Source organism: Ovis aries, chromosome 12, assembly GCF_016772045.2.
Source record: "Ovis aries strain OAR_USU_Benz2616 breed Rambouillet chromosome 12, ARS-UI_Ramb_v3.0, whole genome shotgun sequence".
In the NCBI taxonomy this organism is placed as follows: Eukaryota; Metazoa; Chordata; class Mammalia; order Artiodactyla; family Bovidae; genus Ovis; species Ovis aries.
The window spans coordinates 48,577,252-48,596,962 of record NC_056065.1 but is presented as its reverse complement, the minus strand read 5'-3'; the positions used below and the strand labels follow the sequence as shown (position 1 = coordinate 48,596,962).

Genomic DNA, 19,711 nt, shown 5'->3' with positions numbered 1-19,711 from the left:
GGAGCTTGGTGTCTTAACCACTGAAAGTCAGCCTGCCAGTTGTTTTTTAGCATCATGCACTCTTGCTCCAGGACACAGTGCCAGCTGGCTCGGCCCTCTCTTGGAGCACCACATGGCACACTCCTGCACTCGCTCACTCCATGTGTCTGCTGCGCTCCTCTCATGGCCGGCACCAAGCTGGGCCTGGTGTGGCAGTGGTGGTGAGCTCATACAGAGCCTACCTTTTAGTGTTTTGGCCCTGCAGGGGGTTGGGCACTGGTGGAGTCATCACACAAGGACCCATCAGTCTGTGTTGGAGCAAGAGGCCACAGGGAGAAGCCACACAGGGGCAGCAGCTGGGATGTCAGACCCACACGGGGTCGAGTAAGACTCCTTGGAGAGTGGGAGTGGATCAGGAGTCACCTCTTCCCCCAGGACCCAAGCCCTTTTCCTGTTCCCCAGGATGAATCACACAGGAGCCCCCGCCTGGGCAGAGGGTCACCCTTACTGAGGCTCTGCCCTGGTGGAGGAGCTGTGCTTGGACTCTGCTCTCCCCCACCTCCCCAGCTGCCATGTCAGGATGTAATCCATCCTGGAGGGCGCACAGAGAACACGGAACCAAAATCATGTCTCGGAGCATCCTTTTGGGTTCCTCGGTGCCCTTGGTGTCTCTTTTTCTTGCTCAACAGCTGTACCCCCTGCCCTGTCAGGGTTAGAAGCACTGAGAGGGGTGTCTCATGATGGCAGGATGCTGGTCCTCATTGGTGGTTGGTCCCCCAGGTGGATCGCAAGCTCCCTGAAGGCAGGGACTGTGTCCTGCTCACAATGATGTCCTAGGACCCTGGCCCGTGGCTGGGACATGCTGGCAGGGACTCGGGAAGCACTGGACAAAAGATGGATGGTGGTGTGACATATCAGAAAAAGCTGAGGATGGAAGATTCCGAGGAAACTTTTGTCTTCTCAATGAAGACACAGTGTCACTGCTGAAACACCTGTGTGTCCATAGCTCAGTGTCTGCATTTTATGAACACCACAGGGCAGGCGAGAAATCAGAAGAGAATTTTCCACTGATTAGTAGTCCGTCGGTTCATTATCTGAGGCCACCCCTAATCTGGAGTGTGTCTAGTTACTCCCAGCAGATGCTGGCCTATATGATGAGGGGTTGTCTCTGATACCCTGACCCTTTGTATTTAAAAGAAAGATGAAAAAAAATAAAGCTCTCAGTAGGTCATGGAGCAGCAAGAACTCTCATTCGTTCCTGGAGGGATTGAAGTGCAGTGCAGCCACTGGAAAACAGCTGGGCAGGTTCCAACAAACCCAGACAGCATCTTAGCATCCGACCCAGCAACCGTGCTCCTTGGTAGTTAACCAAAGGAGCTGAAAGCTTGTGTCCACACTCAGCCTGCACACGACGTTTATGCCAGTTTTATTCACAATCGCTAAAACCTGGACGCAACCAAGATGTCCTTTGGGAGACAATAGAGTATTATTTACTGTTTAAAAAGAAATGCAATCCCAAGCCTTGAAAAGACAAGGAGGACCCTTAAATGCATTTTACCAAGTGAAAGGAGCCAATCTGAAAAGGCTGCATACTGTGTGGTTCCAACAATATAACATTCTGGAAAAGGCAAAACTATGGAGACAGTGAAAAGATGAGTGGTTGCCAGGGGCTTGGGGAGGGGACAGATGAGTAGGCAGAGCATAGAGTATTTTTAGGGCTCTGAAAATACTCTGTACAATATCATCACGATGGCTGCGTGTCATGAAAAGAAAGTGAAAAATGTTAGTTGCTCAGTCATGTCTGACTCTTTGTGACCCTGTGGATTTTGTAGCCTGCAGGCTCCACTGTCCATGGGACTCTCCAGGCCAGAACACTGAGTGGGTCACCATTTCCTTCTCTAGAGGATCTTTCTGACTCAGGGATTGAATCCACATTTCTTGCTTTGCAGGTGGATTCTTTACCGTCTGAGCCACCAGGGAAGCCCATATCGTTATGAAAGTGGAAGTGGCTCAGTCGTGTCTGACTCTATGACCCCATGAACTCTGTAGCCCGTCAGGCTCCTCTGTCCATGGAATTCTCCAGGCCAGAATACTGAAGTGGCTTGCCGTTCCCTTCTCCAGAAGATCTTCCCAACCCAGGGATTGAACCCAGGTCTCCCGCATTGCAGGCGGATTTTTTTTTTTTATCGTCTGAGACACCGGGAAGCCCAAGAATACTGGAGTGGGTAACCTGTCTGTTCTCCAGGGGATCTTTCTGACCCAGGAATCGAATCCTCGTCTCCTGCATTGCAGGCTGATTCTTTACCAGCTGAGCCACCAGGGAACCCCGTTATCATAAACTTGCCAAAATCTGTAGCGTGTACAGCACCGAGAGTGAGGCCTAATGTAAACTGTAGACTTTGGATGATAATGACATGTCAGCCTAGGTTCATGTATTGTGAAAAATGCATCCCTCAAGTGGGGATGCTGATGGTGGGAGGTACGTGGAAAATCTCTGTGCATTCCCCGCAATTTTTCCGTGAGCCTAAAAATTCTCTTTTAAAACCCTATGAAGCAAAAAAAAATGTGATAAATTTCAGCCGATTAGAAAAAAGAAAAATCTCACAGCCTGATTTTTAATGTTTTGATTGACCTGAAAGACAGTTTCCTTAGTAGCTCACCTCTCCTGCCTGACTCACAATCACAGCGCTACAGCTGTGCAGCCATCTAATTCCTTGAACGAGTCAATCACACGCAAATTTGCCAAGGTCCTACCAGGCACCAAGCATCTTCAGAACATGAACATTGACAAGGCCGTGCAGGCTCAGAGCCCTGCAGGGCTCACAAGAGGTGCACATATCCTCCTGTGAGCAGAGCAAGTGCCAACAAGTTCCAAAGGGCCACTAGTGTTGTGCAGAAAACAGTCTCTGTGGAGGGAGGATGGTCAGGGAAGGCTTTCTGGAGGAGGTGATGCTGGATGCAAAGAGCCGACTCATTGGAAAAGACCCTGATGCTGGGAAAGACTGAGGGCAGGAGAGGAAGGGGACGACAGAGGATGAGATAGTTGGATGGCATCACTGACTCAGTGGACATGAGTTTGAGCAAACTCCTGGAGATGGTGAAGGACAGGGAAGCCTGGCATGCTGCACTCCACAGGATTGCAAAGAGTCAGACATGACTGAGCGACTGAACAACAATCTGTGGGTGTGGGAGCCCAGGGCTGCCCTATACAAGGTCTTGCTGGTTAAATACCAGTGCAGCTTCCATCAGCTGCTTTGCAGGCTAATCAAACAGTCTGTGACATTAAAGCCTTTGAGAATAATAGGTCATTTTCTGCTTCAAATCCCCTACAAACTATTGGGAAGAGGGGTCAATGGTGGGTCTATTACACAAGTTCACATTTCAGCAAATACAGGATCCACGGAGAGACCTGTGTGAGGGCGCCCTCCCCCAGCTCACGGCTGTTCCCCACTTCTCTTTGCCTCCCTGACAGGAAACTTGGAGGGGTCCTTATTCAGAATTTCTTGATCTTGTTTTTCCTTGTTCACTTGGCTTTCCATGCTGGGCTTCTGTCTTTTATCTTCAATTAATCATGTGTGTGTTCTAAAAAAAAATCTAACTGTGCTTCTGTTTTTACTGCTAGCAACTCTGAATCGTCTTAGGAAGTAGTCAGGATGTAAATGTATATGAGGCAAAATCCTCCTGATGCCTCCAGTTGCATCGACATCAAATAGCTAGAAATTCACCAGGATCAGCCAGGGCTGGTCCCCGGAGGCCTTCCGATTGCACAGTAACTGCCATCAGTATCCATTCGTTTCATTCATCGACCTTTACAGAGCTCTGTGTGTGTACCGCACTTCATCGCCGTAAGAGATACTGTGTCCACATCACACAGCTCAGCTGACAGCTATAAGTCGGGGGTGGCTCCCGTGAAGCTTAGGGGCTTGGGATCTCGGGAAACTGCAGACGTTCACTGGAAGCCAGGGCAGAGGTACCACCAGGCTGGTGCTTTGAGAACCGCTGTGATCTCCATTTGACTTGACAACACATGGAGCACACTCCCCGAGGGTATTAACGGAACCACAATCCAAGTGGGACATTTAGGACTGTGTCCTGGCCTGGAAGTTCTGGTTGGCTGTGTTGGGACAAAGCTGTTCGCTGGGCACGGGCATCACAGCGATTGTGTCCTTTGAGTAAAAACCCACAGATTTGCAGAGCCTGGAAAAGGCTAAATTTCCAGTGAGACAGAGAAAGTGCTGTTTTATGAGGACCTTTGGGCCAGCAGAAAGAACGACACAGAGGTGAAAAGGTCTATTCTGAGAGCTCCAGGCCCTCGGGCCAGGGTGGGGGTAGTGGACCTTGGCTCATGGTCGCATTAAGGGGGATGCTCAGGTCAGGAGGCAAAGTATGAATTCGTCTCTTGCTGCAGATTTACTCCTGCCTTTTGATCCCAGGTGTCTTCCATTGCCCTCTCAGCTCCTTTGGCTAAACAAATGTCAGTGACGCATTAGGGACAGCTGCCAAAGGTGTGAATTTGCATCATTAGCTCAGTGCATTCTCCCTCCTCGGCTGTCTGGGTATGTGTGGGCTGAGCGTTGGGGTTAATATGCTTGTAAGGTGCTGAGTTCTAGGCATTGCCTGCATCCCAGCCCGAGCATCACAGGACCCTGCATTCCCGACGTGATATGGGGAAGGTTACCAGGAGAGGCTGGTGGTGACTGTGGTTCTCACATCACATTCTGGTTGGACATGGAGTCAGTTAGCACCGGGAACAGTTGATCTCAAGTCTAGGTCTCAAGGGGCTAAACTTTATCGGAGTCCAGATCCCCCAAGTTCCACCTGGGCTGCAGAGAGGTTTCAAGGTGCTGCCCCCCTCCCCTGCTGTCGGAAAAGGAGATGAAGGCCCTCTGAGGGGCAGCAGGGAGATGGGAGTGCCCGCCTGGGGTGGGGTGGGGGGACCTGGGACTGCAGTTTGTGAAGCCTTCCTTCCAGATGCCCTCAGTCTCTAGAAAGACTAGAAAGCCACGAATATGCAGGTTTGCTCTCAGTGATGTGGGTGGGGCAGGGAGATTTTGCTCCAGCAGCTTGGAAACAAGACAAGGTCTCTGGGACCTCGTCTGTTTTCCTGGCCCAGTAGCTGGTGGCCAGACTCAGAGAGGGAGAAAGTTACTTGATAGGGGAGGGGGTTAATTCACAGAAACATAATCTGCATGAGTCTGCAGGGGCCCTAAGGGATGCCAAAAGGGCCCTCACCCCACACTGATGAGTGGGGTCTTCCCTGATCCATGGGCGCAGGGAGTACAGTGACACGTGGCCGCCCTGCCCGCACCAGCTGGCTCCTGTGCCCGCAGGAATCCCCGTGTCCTTGAAGGGCATCTGCTTCCTCGCATCCCCGCCCGCACTGGTGTCCCCGTCATGCTGCTTCTTAAGCATCCAGAGCAGATTCAGTCCCTGCATTCGGAGGCAGCTCAGTGCCGGGTAAGTGTTACCGTGTGCAGATTGAAGTGGTGCAGCCAGGGTTACCTGTGGCTCCTGCTCAGCAGCTAGCAGGTGTGAGCTGATGTTGTGGACATACCTTGCTTCTCAGGGGTGCCTCGGCCACGGCTGGCTGGCTGCCTGGTTCTCTGCAGTCTCACCTGTCTCACCCAGGCGTGGGCTCCCCTCCTGCCTCGAGCCAACCCTCTTTTCAGTCTGGGCGCAAAACGGGAGGGGGAACCTGCTTTGTTGTCTGGTCTCCAAACACAGCTCAGTTTGTGGGGTGCTGGCTCGTGGACAGGGAGCAGCTCAGAAGGTTTGTGCTTTATTGAGTCTTTTATGACTGAATCATCTGGAAATCTGGGAACATTTCAAGCTAATGCAGTTGGCATGAGCTTAGAGGTGAAAAGGTGGGGATGATCTTTTCTGTTGGAGTTGCCAGTCCCAGGATCGCTAACTTCCATGTTCCAGAAGGCAGATCTGTATCGGATCCGGGTTGGGACAGAAACTCATCTCTGTCCTCCCTTACACACACACACACACACACACACACACAGGCACACACACACACAGGCACGTTCTGGAGAGTTCAGTGTGTGTGCATGATCAGTCGTGTCTGACTCTACCCAGCCAGGCTCTTCTATCTGTGGGATTTCCCAGGCAAGAACACTGGAATAGGTTGCCATGCTCTTTTCCAGGAGGTCTTCCCGACCCAGGAATCGAACCCAAGTCTCTCCTGGCTCCTGCACTGGCAGGTGGATTCTTCACCACTAGCGCCACCTGGGAAGCCAAAGTCAAAGGACGCAAGACCTCATTCAGTTGCAGGTTGGGGGCCCCCAGGACCACCCTGAGTTGCTGATTGTCCAGAAGGAATCACAGAGCTCATGAGAGGTATGATCCTCAGGATTCGGTTTCATTTCTTCAGGGAAGAGATGCAGATGGAGATCAACCAAAGGAGGAGATGCCCAGGCGAGTCCTAGGAAAATACCTGAGGAGGAGTGCCCTCCCTGTGGAGTGCTCTCCTGCACCTCCATGTCCCATGCCCTTACTAGGTAGGCCTCCAGTCAACTGATTTTTGATTGATGATTGAGTTCCCACATCATTGGCCTCAGTCTCCACTGATGCCCTTGACCCCCACCCTGAATCACGAGGTTGGTCCTTCTGGCCCAGCCAGCCCCACCCTGAGCCTTCCAGGTGAGCTGCTCCCCACCCTGCATCTCACTGCGTGCTCAGTCGCTTCAGTCGTGTCTGACTCTTTGCGACCTCATGGACTGTAGCCCACCAAGGTCTTCTGTCCATGGGGATTCTCCAGGCAAGAATACTGGAGTGGGTTGCCATTTCCTTCTCCAGGGGATCTTCCCAACCCAGAGATCGATCCAGAGTCTCTTATGTCTCCTGCATCAGCAGATGGGTTCTTTACCACTAGCACAACCTGGGAAGCCTGTTATTGGCCCATTAAGGGTGAACAGAGGCCCCCAAGAAAGCAAAGACACTCCTATCAGGCAAGATATCTTAGGAGTGATTGCCTGGAAGTGGGGAGCAAAAGCCAGATTAAATTCATTAACACACACAGGCAGAGTGGGGTGGGGAGGGGGAAATGAAATAAAATGTTGCTCTGTGGGTCTACAACTCCTCCTTTCATAGGCTGGTTGGAAATTTCTTATCTGTTTTTTTCCTGATTTCTGTTGAATTCCCTGGAACGAATGCCTATTGTCTGTATGTACCTGATTACAAAAGAAAAGGTTTTATAGAACATTTTTCCTCTCAGGAAGAAAAAGAGGCACCCTACCCATTTCTCAGTGAGAGATAAATGTTCTTTTGAATAATTTTTAATTTACTAACTTTTTTTTGATGCCATTGCTTCAAGGATGCAATCTTCCAGCAGCGGGGCTCGCAGATAACGATGTTTTAATATTTGTGCTGCTGCAGAGGGCGCCCAGCGATGGCCACGACGTGATTTGTAAGGCAACTCCTGTCATCTTGCCGAAACCACGAAAATGGGACCCCAGGCTGCCCGGTACAGCCTTGTCCCTCCCCGCTGGAGCGAGGCTCCTCTCTCTGGCCTGACTCAGAATGACCCCAGCTCCTCATCCAGACCAGAGGCCAGCCTCCGCTGTCTGCTGAGAAGTTAATTATCCATATCCCCAAAGAGATGTTGTTGTCTGCTCTTCATTTTCTGCCTGGAATTTTTAAAAATAACATATTTTCAGGTCAGTAAAGTTTTGATGGTTCCCTGCATGGCAGCTCCTGAGTTGGCAGTTGCTCTGCGTCACCCACAGGGCAGAGCTGTGTCCTAACAGTGATCTTTTCCGCTTGAGTTTCTCAGCGATTGGTTCTTAAACTTTACTGCCAGGGTGCTCAGCGTCAGGTACCTCTGACTCTTGGAAATAGCATCTGAGGCCCCATGGTCCAGGTCAGGGGGTGCCCATCTACCTCTCATGCCTTCCCACCTGGGCTGCATTTGTGCCATGGACACTTCTCTGTGTGGTCAGTGTGCAGCATCACCCCCGAGGCTGGGGCTGGGGTGCTGAGTCAGGCAGGGAGGCTGCGTCTTGGCCTCAGATCCTGGGGAGGTCTCATGGGGATGGCAGGGATACAGAGGTGAAGGCATCAGAGGGGCCAGGTGCCCCAGCTCTGCAGACATGGTCCCCCCAACTTCTGACCAGCAAGAGAGCTTCAGCTTTGCAGAGAATAGGGTGTCCACCTGGAACGGCAGCTGACACGGGTTGGGTGGGATATGCCAGACAGGAGCGTGGGCCCTACCAGGTGCCTTGTAACAACTGAGTGAATAACCAAGTTGTGTTGACATCGGGGGCATTCCGGCACCTGAGCTCCATGCTGATGGGATGGGTCTGGTGAGGCTCCTAAGTTTTCTGAGCGTGTCCGCGGGTGCCTGGACAGCTCTAAGCCTCTTCTGAGGGTTCCCTCCCCATCTTCTCATGCCCTCCACGAGACAGCTTCTCTCCAGGCCCCATTTACACCTGGAAACAGGCCCAGAGGTGGGGTGTGACTTGCCCAAGACCACAGAGCACGGAGGGCCTAGGGCAGGATCTGGGCCCAAAGCCCCCGCTTCTTCACCCACTGGGGCTCTTAGTGGGGGGACCTGTCCCCGGGGAGGGCTGGGTGCGGAGGGAGCGCGGGGTGAGGGAGGGCGGGCCACTTGGAGCAGCAGGGCCTCCTTACCCACCAGGTCTGGTGTCTCCGTGTCTCGGGTCCTCAACACCAGGGGGCAGGATGAGACAGGGAACGGAGGTGGAGGTGGTGGCTCCGGGCCGGCCCTGCTCTTCGGAGGGCGGTGGGTGCGGACAGGCAAGTGGCGCAGAGAAAGTGGCTGTTTTTCTCACGACCTTCAGGCCCCTGTGGCAGGCTGGGTGCAGAGTGAGTAGCCCTACTTCTTTAGAAAGTGTACATTTTCCGCCTCTCAGGCTCCCAACACCTTGGTGAACGCCAGGGAGTGAACTGAGAGAATTAAAAATGAATTAAAAAGAAGCGGCAGCTGCTTCCAGCATGGGGTTGTCAGGAGTGGAACTGGCCTGCCAGGCAGCGCCTGCAAGGACACCCATGCCCCGACCTGCCCTCTGGTCTGGCGGTCACATGTATCCCCTCGGGGTCCCTGCAGGTTCTGTACCTCATAGGGGTTTCTTGGTGAAGGAATGCTGATTCTAGAGTTTTGCCTCTAGCCTGGGGCTGGCTCAGCTCCCCTCCTTTGCTGGTCTTTTGTCTTCATATACTTTTAAAACATTGAAGTACAGTTGAAACTAACAATGTTGTATTAGTTTCTGGTGTACAGCAAAGTGATTCAGTTGTGCATACGTATATCTATTCTTTTTTGGATTCTTTTCCCATATAGGTTATTAGAATATTCAGTTCCCTGTGCTATACAGTAGGTCCTTATTGGTCATTTATCTTATATATAATAGTGTGTATATGTGCTAATCCCAAGCTCCTAACTGATCAAATTCTGTTTTAGTTTAATTTTAAAATTTATTTTTATTGAATATAGTTGACATATTGTTACTTTCCAGTATATAGCAAAGTGATTCAGTAACATGTATATATATATAACAAAGTGTATATATATATATAAAATATACTGTATACTATTATATATAATATTTACATATATATTATATGTATTCTTTTTCAGATTCTTTTCCCTTGTGGGCTGTTACAGAACATTGAGTAGCATTCCCTGTGTTATATGGTAGATCCTTGTGGCTCATCTATTTTAGACACAGGGATGTGCTTGTTAATCCCAACCTCCTAATTTATCCCTCTCCTCCATCTTTTGCCTTTGTTAACGATAAATTTGTCTTCTGTGTCTATGGGTCTGTTTTGTAAATAAGTTCACTTGTACCTTTTTTTTTAAGGTTCTTCTTATAAGTGACATCAGATGGCATTTGTTTTTCTCTGACCTCTTTGTTGGTCGTTTCAAGCACCTTTGCTGCCCGGGGACCTTCCTGTGTGGAGGTGGAGGTGGGGGCTCAGGCCCTCGCCCGAGTTCACCAGCACAGGCCATCCCGTCTGGTGGGCAAGCAGGGCTCCTTGCCTCCAGCCTTAGTGCATGGAGTCTTAGGACTCAGTTAGAGTTTCATTTGTCCCTCCCTCCCCTGCCCCACTCTCCCCTGGACTTCTGGAAAATCCTGCTCTTTTGTGGGGTCACCCGGGTACCCGATGGTCCACATCCCTAGTTCACAGAGGCGGGGAAACGGAACTCAAGGTGACTCAGGAGCTTCCCAGTCCCGGAGCCCCTGATGGGCTGGCTCCTGATGCATATCTGCCAGCTCTCCCTGTGGGCGGCTGTACTTCCCCAGGGCTTCGATTCTGGGCCTGTTTGCTGCTCCAGCTACTGTTTATTTCCTTTTCTCCACCAGATTTTCCTTTCTCTCCTCTTGCCCCAAACCTTCTTCCTTCCTCTGCTTCTTGGGGGCACTCATCCAGGCTGCCCCCCATGGACTGCAGCATGCCAGGATTCCCTGTCTTTTACCATCTCCTGGAGCTTGCTCAAATTCGTATCCTTTGAATCAGTGATGCCATCCAACCATCTCATCCTCTGTCATCCCCTTCTCCTCTTACCTTCAATCTTTTCCAGCATCAGGGTCTTTTTCAATGAGTCAGCTCTTCGCATCAGGTGGCCGAAGTACTGGAGCTTCAGTCCATTGGCAGCATCAGTCCTTCCAATGAATATCCAGAGTTGATTTCCTTTAGGATTGACTGATTTGATTTCCTTGCAGTCCAAGAGACTCTCAAGAGTCTCCTCCAGACCTGACCCCGAATCTTTGACTAATCTGGGCCCAAAAACAGACTTGGAACCGAACATGTGGATGTACGTCAGATCATCCCACGACACTGGCTTCCTCCTAGACCTGAGCCTGTGGGTGCAGTTCTGAGCTGCTGCAGGTCACGGGGACCCAAGAGGGAGGCTGCGGCCCCCATGGTGCAGGAGCCAGTGTGTCTGTCGGCAAGCTCGGCAAGCTGAACCAAAACAAAGCAGAGACTTGGAGAGCCGCCTCTGGGCCTGCGCCCTCTGGGCCTTTGAGGTCATCTTGACCAGGCAGCCCGTCTGCAGCTCATCTCACCCGCAGAGGCAGAGCCCTCTCTGTACAGATCTGAAACGCAGCCCCCGGGGTAACTTTCTGTTTCCTTGGCTCCCATGAGCGCCTGGAGGGGATGGCAGTGCTCAGAGCTCAGTCAGGCTCTCACTCAGGATGGGCCTGTCTTGAATCGTCACTGGGGTTCCCCAAACCTGGCTCTGTGTCCTGGTCCTCCCTGGGCTAAAAAGTGACCCCGGTGCAGGAAGAGGCGGGGCTGCTCAGCCTCAGGAGCAGACATAGGGGGTCCACCGAGTCTCAGAAGCATCTAACTCCTGGTCTCGGCCACTGCTCTTCACTCTCCTTGAGGGAGAATTTTTTTTTTTTTTAACTTCTTATTTTGTATTAGAGTAGAGTCGGGCTGGAGAAGGCAATGGCACCCTACTCCAGTACTCTTGCCTGGAAAATCCCATGGTTTGAGGAGCCTGCTAGGCTGCAGTCCATGGGGTCCCTAAGGGTCAGACACGACTGAGCGACTTCACTTTCACTTTTCACTTTCATGCATTGGAGAAGGAAATGGCAACCCACTCCAGTGTTCTTGCCTGGAGAATCCCAGAAACAGGGAAGCCTGGTAAGCTGCTGTCTGTGGGGTCGCACAGAGTCGGACACGACTGAAGCGACTTAGCAGCAGCAGAATCGGGCCTCCCAGGTGGTGCTAGTGGTAAAGAACCCGCCTGCCAATGCAAGATACGGGTTTGATCCTTGGGTTGGGAAGATCCCCTGAAGAAGAGCATGGTGACCCCTTCCAGTATTCAGGCTGGAAGATCCCATGGACAGAGGAGCCTGGCAAGCATAGCATATAGCTGGTTAACAATGTTGTCTTAGTTTTAGGCGAGTAGTGAAGGGATTCAGCTGTGCATATACACATATCTGTTGGGGGGGAACTTCTATCCTTGCTTCAGACTCCCCCACAAACTTGCCCTGAACCCCGGGAAACAGACCTCTCCTGTGGCCGGACCTCTGTGGTACCATGTTCCTGCCTCTGCCCTCAGACTGTGTCTGGGCCCCCAGTGACCCCAGGTGGGCCCTTTCCTGTGGCAAGTGGCCAGGGGGTGCCAGGAGAGCAGGAGGTTGTGAAGGGGTCACCTCATCTCTTTGGAGTCTGGCAGGGTCTCCCCTCTGGCCTCAGTCATGCTCATTGGGCCTGACCTCTGACCTCCAAGCTTCAAGGCCTTAGGAAGCATGGTGTTGGGTTTCTGGGTGTGGACTACCTCGTGGGTTTGGGTGGAGACCTGTCCACTGCCCTTCTTGCTGGAACCCTCTTGACGTGGCTCAGAAACCCCTCCCCTCATCAGGCACTCTGCCTGGAGGTCTAGGTGATCTAAACTCAGCTTCTGCTGTTTGGGCTGCTAAGCGCATTTGGGGACAGTGACAAATGACACTGAGGGGAGGACTGGCCATAAAACTGGCAGTGTTGAGGTCTGCAGACAGAAACCACGGGGTCATTGTTTGGGGCCTCAGTGAGACAGGCTTAGGTTCGAAATTGATTTGGAGATATGGATTATCCATGCATTCAGCCTGTACTTACTGTCTCTTACGTGCATGACGTTGATGTGGACAATGCTGGGGACACCACTGGCTCCAGTGCCTGCCCTTGTGAAGGTTGGGGCCTAGGGAGATGGAAAATGAGTAACATCTACGTGACTAAGCAGGCTACACAGCACTGTGAGATCGTGCCGAGGGCAATGGGAGACTAAACAGGATGGATGGGGGACAGGAGCACTGGGGAGGCCCTGCGATGTTAATAACATTGTAACGGAAGCCAGCATCCTGAGAATGAGCTCAGAGACCACTGCAGGGCTGTGAGAACCAGCAAAGGCTGGCTGGGTTTGGCACTCCTGTGGGTTCTGGAGCTGCTCATCCTCAGAGTGGTTCTGATCCATGGTGGTAGCCATGCTACTGGGGGATAAGGGAGAAACAAGGGCAGCCAAGTCCCACCCCTGCTCATCCTCAGGGTGCGTGACCCTGTTCCTGGCTGTGACAAAGAATTGGTGGAGACACCCAGGCGCCACCTCAAGACCAACTGCAGCAGAGCACTTTATGCTCACCTGCGCTGGGCCTCGGTGCCCAGACACAGGGCCAACCACTGTTCTGGATGTTTCTGTGAGGGTGTTTCTGGACGAGATTAACATTGAATCAGTGGTCTCTGAGTGAAGCAGATTGCCCTCCAATCTGCTAGAGTGGTGGGCCCCGTCCAATCCGGCGATGGTCTGAAGAGACCCAAAGGCTGCCGTCCCTCCAGCAAGAGGGAGTCCTGCAGCAGATGGGCTTTGGACCTGAACTTCAGCAGCAACGCTTCCTGCATCTCCAGCCTGCAGGTGTTGGGCTTGCAGTGTCTGTGACCGTGTGAGCCAACTCCTTGGATTAAATCTCCATGTTATACACGTCTTTTTGGTTCTGTGTCTCTGAAATCCTGATTCATGCGTGAGGGCAGGACACGGTTGGGTGTTCTGATGCAGAAGAGTAGAAATGGTGACTGTCCAAGAAGCAGCACCTAGTGAGGGCTGAGGAGCATCCTGGGGATTTGGATGAGGTCCGTGTGGTGACTCCAAGAATGTGACTGAGAGTGAGTGTGTGATGTCATGGTTTCTTGGAGTGAAAAGTTTCTGTCCTTAGGCCAAGTTGCTGATGGCTGTGCTGTCAGAGCCTCACCCTCCCCAGGAAAACTTCCCATTAAAGCACAGCACATAACGACACCCTCTCCTCCTGTAAGGGAAGCCTCCAGCCCCTCCAAAGTTGACCTGCTCTTGGCCCCTGCCTGGGTAGCCTGCCATCTCATTGCAGTCTCTTCCCTTTGGTGAGTTGCTCTGTTATGGTCCTGGCCTCCTTGACTCATGGATCCCTCCAGAAAGGGAGGATCTTACTATTGTCTTTATGAAGCATCCCTTGGTCCTTCTGTCCATGCTGGGTCCTCTGTGCCTCTCTCCTTCCTTCCCAGCCCCATGGTGGAATGCCCACACCCCCATCCTTGAGGGTTCTGATCCCTCATCTCTCACCCCAGCCAGAGGGCCGGGTCATCTGCTGCCAGGTCATTCACTGCCTACATTCCTGTGAGTCTGGAGCCTGCTCCTCTGGTGGCTGGGGTTGCCCACCGAGAGGAGGACCATGAGACCTGTGGCGTGGCCATGGAGCATCAGCTGTGATCTTGGCACCCAGATGCAGAGGCTTTGGGGTCTCATCTAACCACCCCAGAGCCCTGGCTGTGGTCCCACTTGGGGGCCTGGCTCCCTCCTCCAGGCTTGGGGGTTAGGGGCCTTTCTCCCCATCTCACCCAGACCTCACTGCCTCAGCCACTCTCTTGTTTACAAAAGCCTCAATTACCATAGGAAACTCCCTTTTCCTAAAACGTGAGGCATCTTCTGTCTTCTTGTCTGGACCCAAACGGGCCTGTACCGTGTGTTCTCAGCAGGACCGAGGAGAGGGGTCTGCACTGTGTCCAGTGCCCCCCAGCTCCCGCTACCACACACCACCTCTTGTACAACCTGGAGGCTCTGGGTGCATCTCTGGGTTACCAGAAAGCCCGCTGGTGAGATTTCCCATTAAGCAGAGGGGAGGTTCTCCCCAGGTGAAACCCTGACACTCCAGGGCTCAGGGGACAGACGGGTGTTGGGTGGAGTGCTCGCCATCCACTGACTTTCCCTTCGAGGGAGAGGTGTCCATCCAGGGAGGCTCTTGGGCTCTTATCCAGAGCCCTGTCCCCTCCGTCTGCAGTGGGTGAAACTTCCCCTGGGGGCAGCCTGGGGTCCACCTCTGCCCACTGGAGGGAGACAAACTGGAGGTGTCCTGAGCTGATGGGCGGCTCCTCCTCCCTGGCCTCTGCCAGGCCAGGAGAGGCAGTGAGCCATGCCTTCCTGTTAGGGTGCTCCCACTCTGCTCCCTCTGCGTGGCCTTCCGACCCAGTTCACCCCCAACCACTCCCAACAATACTGAGATTTGAGTTCTCCACCTGCTGACCCATTTGTCTGACTTCCTGTTTGATTCTGACAACAACGAAATGTCCTCGTCATCAGTTTCTACAAGGATTGAGTCATTAGCCACTGCAATCGCCGACCTTCAATAGCTTCTGAAAGGAGTCCAGGGCAGAGATCAGGAAGGAGGCCTTCTGTGCTCTGGGAGAATGGGCAGCACAAGCCTTCAGATAGATGTTTTCAGGAGAAAATTTTATGAACCCAATTTCTTGCATCCTCTTCTGCTGAGTTGCTTCAGTCGTGTGTGACTCTGTGCGGCCCCATAGACGGCCTCCTACCAGGCTCCTCTGTCCCTGGGATTCTCCAGGCAAGAACACTGGAGTGGGTTGCCATTTCCTTCTCCAGTGCATGAAAGTGAAAAGTCAAAGTGAAGTCGCTCAGTCGTGTCTGACTCTTAGGGACCCCATGGACTGCAGCCTACCAGGCTCCTCCGCCCATGGGATTTTCCAGGCAAGAACAGTGGAGTGGGTTGCCATTTCCTTCTCCAGTGCATGAAGGTGAAAAGTCAAAGTGAAGTTGCTCAGTCGTGTCCGACTCTTGGCGACCCCATGGACTGCAGCCTACCAGGCTCCTCCGTCCATGGGGTTTTCCAGGCAAGAGTACTGGGGTGGGGTAATACCCAGAAAAGGCTTCCCAGGTGGTGCTAGTGGTAAAAAATCCGCCTGCTAATGGATCAGATGCAGAGATACTGGTTCGATCCCTGGTTCAGGAAGAGCCTCTGGAGCAGGAAATGGCAACCCATTCCAGTATTCTTGCCTGGGAAATCTCATGAGTAGAAGAGCCTGGGAGACTACAGTCCAGGGGGCTGCAAAGAGTTGGACACAACTGAGTGACTAACACACACTTACCTAGAAAAGCACTAAAATCATTAACTGATATGTCTGCTCCTCGTAACGAGCAGCAATTTTCTGCCAAGATGTATGCTTGATGGTATGTACCCTCTTCTCCAGAATCATGTACATGCTAACCTCCTTCCAACCTCTTTGAAGCAGTCCCTCAGAGCTCAGTAAGTCTCCAAGTAAACCTGAAAGGCATAGCCCCCATTTTTTTTTAGGTGACAGTTCAGAAAGGGTGGAAAGGGGGATGTTTTTGTGTCCCCCCAAAGACCTGCAAGGAGATCCAACCAGTCCATCCTAAAGGAGATCAGTCCTGGGTGTTCTTTGGAAGGAATGATGCTAAAGCTGAACCTCCAGTACTTTGGCCACCTCATGCGAAGAGTTGAGTCGTTGGAAAAGACTCTGATGCTGGGAGGGATTGGGGGCAGGAGGAGAAGGGGCCGACAGAGGATGAGATGGCTGGATGGCATCACCGACTCGATGGACATGAGTTTGTGTGAACTCCGGGAGTTGGTGATGGACAGGGAGGCTTGGCGTGCTGCAATTCATGGGGTTGCAAAGAGTCGGACACGACTGCGGAACTGAACTGAACTGAACTGAAAGACCCGGGCAACAGGTGATTGTACAAATAGCATCTCAAAGCCTCTAACACTCTGTTCTCCACCTGAATGTCTCCTTTCTGCTCTGCACCCAGAAAGCTTGAGTTGGGATCCAGGCTTTGCCCCTTATCAGCTGTATGGCCTGGTGACACTTCTGAATCCCTGGTCCTCACAGTAAAATATATATAAAATTAGTTCTTGTTGAAAATTTCAGAATCAGATGGGACGGTTCAAAGATGAGCAAGTTTTCTGAAAGCTGCCTAGAACCATATACAAACAGTATGACACATTCTTCCCCATCCCAGGAGCCTGAGACCCCAGCCACCAGCCACCCAGGGACCATGTTAAGAAGGAACAGGGATCCTGCTTGTGGCCCAAAACCTTCCTTTGACTTCCTCTAGCCCTTCCATGTTTCTGCTATGCTCGTAAATTAAAAACTCTTAAGTATGAAACTTTTTTTTTCAAGGATTCTACAATTGAAAAGTGATAAGAAAGCATTGTGCGGAGATGCACTGGCAGCATTTCCCATTCTTTCTTAGTGGTTTACACAAGGAGTTGCCTTGGAGTTGATGAGATGTGTAATTTATTTCAAGCAGATTCACACAGATCTGAGTTAAAAGCTTAGCTCTGCGACTAAGCAGCCGTGTGAACTTGACCCCGTTACTTAACCCCAGTTACCTGGTCTGAGAGTGAACATAACACAGGTTGCCTTTTGGGTTGCAGGTGATAAGGGGAAATCACCCAAATTGGCCCCAAAGTAAGAAGTGATGGGTGTGTGCATTCTAAGTCGCACAGTTGTGTCTGACTCTCTGCGACCCTGTGGACTATAGTGCGCCAAGCTCCTCTGTCCAAGAACACTGGAGTGGGTTGCCATTTCTTCCTCCAGGGGATCTTCCCAATCCAGGGATCGAACCCGCATCTCTTATGTCCTTGACAAGTGGATTCTTTAACACTAGCGCTGCCTGGGAAGCAGAACCCAGGCCTGGCCTCTGTCTCTAGTTCTCCTCACCTCATGTTGGATGTGGGGGCTGGATGCCAGCTCAGGGCAGGTCCTCCCAGTTTCCAGGCACCTGGGAAGGTGCCAGCGCCCCTGCTGACTGGGTGCTGACCGGGTCCCATCCCTTGTGTGAGCCAGGGCGTGGGTGGAGCTTATTGGTCAGGCCTGAATTACATGCCCCTTCAGACCTGGGATGCCCCAGGGCACCCCAGATGGGTGGGGAGAGGGGTCTCTCCAGGGCAAGGGACCATGTGCTGATGCCCAAACACCAGGCCCCTGCACCTGCTTCTATGTGAACAGGCACTCTGCTCGCCTGTGCAGGGACTGGCGCGCATTGGGGCTTCTGTAGTCTCAGTTCTCCTTCCCCTCCTTCCCTCCCATTCAGTCATCTGCTCTTCGGGGCTGACCAGGCGGTGTCGGGGGTGCAGAGGAGAACAGGGGGTGCCAGCATGCTGAAGGAGGCCCCCCAGCAAGCCCTTCGGAACTCCAAAGGAGGCCTTATTTGTGTGGGGCTCCCCTTGAAGGGCATGTAGGGAACCGTCCACTCACATAATGTCTCTGCCTGGGAGGGGGCATCAGCACTTCACCTCCTTTTTCTGAATAAGCACAGTTGTGTCTGCCCACAGGGTGGGGGGAGGGCAGATGGAAGACTGACTCCAGGTGCACCTCACTGACTTCCATGTAGCAGATTTCCTATGTAACTTTGGAACTAATTCCAAGTGGAATTCTCATCCAAAATCCCTGCTGCAAACAGCCCAGCCTGCTGGAGTGATGTCAGAGGGTGACCTACCCCCCACTCCTCCGCCCTGTGCCCCAAAGGACTATTATTAGGGATAGGGGCTTCCTTCCAGGATCGCCACCCCTGGGACTTGCCAGAGAGGAGCCAAAGGGCTGTTGGGAGTGGCTGGCATAGAAGATAGGGAGTCTCTGGGCTCCTCAACCTCCCAGCAAGACACCCTGATCCCTCTCTCCTGACCCTGGACCCCCGCCAGGCGATTCACCAGCTTCAAAGGGCTCGCCCTCTCCTGTGCTATTTGTGGCTTCTCTGCTCAGATGTGTCTCCTACTTGGTTCAGAGAAAGGCTTTGTGAGCCAGGAAGGCCAGCGTGGAGGACAGCTCCTCCTGCCATTGAGTCCCAGCCCACGGATGTCAGCTGCTTTTTCAGAGACAACTGTGTTCCTTTCCCAAATAGGGCATAAAATCACCTGCATTGTGATACCTCTTCCGAACTGAGGCAGCGGATGGAGGGTGATGCTCTGGGAGCGGGTGTGGGTGGGGAGTAGGGGGCGGGGCTCATCTTGAGACCCCCCACATTCTCTTTGGCCACTTTACCTTGTGGTCAAGGTGAGTGATAGCAAGTGGCCAGCTGGACACCAGGAAGCAGAGGAGAGCTAACCTTCAGGGACTATGTCTGCTTAAGTTCCAGGGATGTTTTGACAAGAGACGGATTGGAGGAACATCCAAAGCAAGCCACCCTCCACGTATGGAGATGGGTTGCTTCCAGCGCTCCGATCCCAGGAAGAGGCAATGAAGACTCCCGACTCTCCAGGCTCAGGGACGCTTCTGGTCAGCTAGGAATGGCATCCTTGTCCCCTCATGTTCCAGAAATTGCTCTGAGTTCTCAGCCTGCAGCCCAGGCCTGTCGAGGTTTCTGGGCCCTCATCCCTGAGTGCAGGTGGGCTCTGTGAACTCTGCAGTCCTGAGGGTGACATGGACCTGGGCGCCATGCCCACCTGGCCCCATCCCCAAGTGTTTGCTCCCTGGCGCTTCCTCCTGCTTGTTTCTGCACCTTTGGGAGTGACGACGGGCAGTGATGCTCCAAGGGCCTTGGGAGTGGCCACCAGCTCCAGCTTCTCCTTAGGGAGAGATGCAAGCAAATGATGACAGAGGACTTCCTGGTGGTCCAGTGGTTGAGACTCCACACTTGCAAGGCTAGGGGCATGGGTTTGATCCCTGGTCGGGGAACAAAGGTCTCAGGTGTCACAGAAGACGGCCAAAAATAAAGTCTTAATTGAAAAAAAAAAAAAGACAGAACAGCTTCTTAAAACCACCTGGATCAGGCTCTCACAATATAAAGGTCAAGACCTGTGGGGGAGGCACTGGGCTGGAACGGCCGGGGCCCAAGGGAACTTTCTAAGGTGGAGCATGTCCCCCTGCAGCTCCTCTTTGGGGCAGTGATTACATGTGTGCATATAGCTGCCAAAACTTGTGGAAATGAGCACTTCAGCATTGTGCATTTTGTGGGATATGTAAACCATACATCCATTAAAACATTTCCCAAGTACCA

The 19,711-nt window shown here is 52.5% G+C and overlaps 1 long non-coding RNA gene across 2 annotated transcripts in view; it reads left to right on the top strand.

The window, feature by feature from the left end:
* Nucleotides 1-19,711, top strand: part of LOC121820790 (uncharacterized) — a 22,334-nt gene extending 2,623 nt beyond the window's left edge. Inside the window, exons 2-4 of one of the 2 annotated variants that reach the window (XR_006061489.2) lie at nucleotides 6,132-6,324; nucleotides 7,363-7,643; nucleotides 18,845-19,711. This is a non-coding gene — a long non-coding RNA (uncharacterized LOC121820790). Of the gene's footprint in view, nucleotides 1-6,131; nucleotides 6,325-7,362; nucleotides 7,644-9,580; nucleotides 9,757-18,844 lie in introns of those variants that run through there. The other variant, XR_009595727.1, reaches the window with a different exon arrangement.